The sequence below is a fragment of the Nannospalax galili genome, unplaced genomic scaffold (assembly GCF_000622305.1).
Source record: "Nannospalax galili isolate Female #2095 unplaced genomic scaffold, S.galili_v1.0 scaffold955, whole genome shotgun sequence".
Classification (NCBI taxonomy): Eukaryota; Metazoa; Chordata; class Mammalia; order Rodentia; family Spalacidae; genus Nannospalax; species Nannospalax galili.
The window spans coordinates 1,004,008-1,006,721 of record NW_008336901.1 but is presented as its reverse complement, the minus strand read 5'-3'; the positions used below and the strand labels follow the sequence as shown (position 1 = coordinate 1,006,721).

At 36.7% G+C, this 2,714-nt stretch overlaps 1 protein-coding gene across 3 annotated transcripts in view; it reads right to left on the bottom strand.

Annotated features, from left to right (window-relative positions):
- Kcnt2 (potassium sodium-activated channel subfamily T member 2) overlaps window positions 1–2,714 on the bottom strand; it is a 405,448-nt gene that overhangs the window by 51,728 nt on the left and 351,006 nt on the right. The window lies entirely within an intron of this gene.

Below are 2,714 nucleotides of genomic sequence, written 5' to 3'. Positions count from 1 at the left end.
AGAATGATTTTTATGACTATATGAAAAAATTATTTCTCCTTCTGTTTTTTTATTTATTTTTCTCAATCTAGAGATTGTATCTAGTGCCTTGAACATGCCAGAGAAGCATTCTACCTCTGACGAATAACCATACCTCAAAATTACTGATTTCAGTTACACTCCCTTCTCCTCTGGTCTTTATTTTAGGCTAGTTTGAAATTGTATTGGGTTTCTTCTTTAATCTCAGGAAAATCTAGATGACAAGTGAAAATGGAAATACTTTTAAAAAAATTCTCTGAGGGCAAAAGAGAAAGAAGTCCCCATGCTTTCCCTTCACCAAAAAACATTTTCTTTTCAAAACCTGTTTCTTTCTCTGTCTCTTTCATGTAGATGGATGGCTTCTGAAAATCTGAATAAAACCCTACTCAGCCTCATACTCCTTTTAGGCAGAGATCCATTTCTTAGAGGTTAGCTTAAATACCTAACATCTCTTAAAGTATAGGCACACCTGCCTGTATGTTGTTTAAATAGCAAAGTTTTTGTCCCTCAGGAAATGCTTCAAGATTCCACTCGGAGATGGCGTAAAATTGGCTTTTTTAGGAATACAAATGCACAAAAGAAGCTCCTCTGGCCAATGACAGTTCACAGGAGCACATAGACTGTGATAGCCCATCAGAAAGGAACTGTGAAGAAGTATTTGGGTCATCTGTACTTCCCCGGATCCCTTATAATGCCACTTCTGGCCATCAAATCAACAAGCAAATTCTCCCCTATCCTTTTCTGTAACTTGAGTTGTTTATAAACATTTCTGCTCCTGACATCCATGCTGGTCGACCTCACAATTTATCTTCCTTTTTGCCAAAAGGAATTCCTCCATAGTATAACATTTCATGGGTGTTGGGGCAGGGCAGCTAGCCTCTGCTAAGCAGCATATTTTCCTGCTCATTGAGAAGGTATAAAACTTTGATTTTTCTTTTTATGAACAGATTCAGATAACTGACAGACATATATTCAACATGTAACTGATTAATATTTTATATATTAATAATTGAGTCTGCATTTAGTGGGTTTCATGATACAACAGTTTTTTTCTAATGCTTATTCAAAGAAAACTTTTTTGTATTTGTAAAGAGGATTTCTAAGCAGGCAATAGATTTCCATTTTAATTAATGCTTAAACAAAGATCAAACCATAATTTTTTCTTCTTCATATTTAATGCAAAAAAAACATTTAATTATACAATATCAGGCACTCATAAATTCAGAAAATATCATTCACAATTATGTTGTTTCTGTATCAGCTGTCCCTGCATTAAATTGAAGGCCAAGAATGGATGGTTATTACTGACAATATCAGCAATATAATCTATGCTTTCATATCATTTGAATATGAATTAAATATCAAATCCTGGGTTGTTTTGCCTGAATTATGTATCATAATTTTACAATGACATTATTTATTTCTTACTTGCCACTATTTTCCACATAAGACTGCCAAGGCTATAGAGCAGGAAATAATTTATCAGGGTTCCATTACTGAGAAGTAGTCAAGAGTTGGATGATTTCTAACCTCGGTCTGCCTTCACCATTACTTGAATCATCCCACCTCACTAGTCAGGAGAGTGGTCAAAGTATGTTATCACCAGTTCCATCTAGACTCCCAATTAGTAGATCTGCTCATGAAAATTGGATCAAGACCTTGTCAGTGTTTCAGTGTTATGGCATCATGTAAGTGGTTTGCCCTGAATACTCATGGCCCTGTTTCCCAAACTGCATTTACTTGATAGCTATATTGTCTTGAAAGAGTTAGTTAATCTGTCTCAAATTCATTTTTTACATGACCAAGCAGGAATAATAAGACTTTCCTAAATCCATAGAAGAGTATGCTGAGTGGACTAAAGTATATGTGACCAGCTTTGGAGACAGAAGTCCACAGAAAAGAGTACTGAATTCACCTTAACACAGTATGTCTTCCAGAAGGTAAGACAGTGTCTTGCCAATCATTGAGACAAGAGCTTGTGTGTGACACTTTTTTAACTTGGATTTTACTTTTCCTAGACAGTAAATAGAAAAACTATTGTTGGTTTTGTTTTACTAAGTTTGGTGATCAGCAAAAAGGTCTCAGGCATCTCCCTGTTTAGCCTGGCCATTGTGCAAAATGTCAGGAACTGCATATGGGAAAGCTAATCAGTTAGAAGACTGGAATGGGAAATAATGATCTTGTTCTTGACATCTGCAGAGCCATGAAGCATTTCCTGGTTAGGTATTACCTAATCTCCCAAGGAGGCCACTAGAATCAGAGCATTACTGAGACACAGTGAGAAGGCGCCCACTGTTCTGCCATCACCCATAAGTACAGGAGCCATGGATCCCACACTCAACTTGGCCCCTAAGAATGGAAACCAAACCTTTACGACTACAAAACGACTTAGTAATAGCATCTTTCCCTGTAGCATCCTCATGACCGAATCCCGTTCTAATCATGTGACATCTTTGAAACTCCCTCATTAAATCCAATTTCCACATCTTAACACTTCTTCCTCTTGTTTCCCCTCCTCTAATGTCTTACCAAAGCTCTCGTGAAGTGGCACACCCCTTGCCTAGGCTAACAGCAAACCTGGGTTTGTTGAAGGCTGTGATGCTAATACAACTGAAGCAAGCTATCAACACAGCTGATTATTTAGAGTAGGAAATAGTTTATTAAATTATAAAAGCTCAATATATATATAATAAACA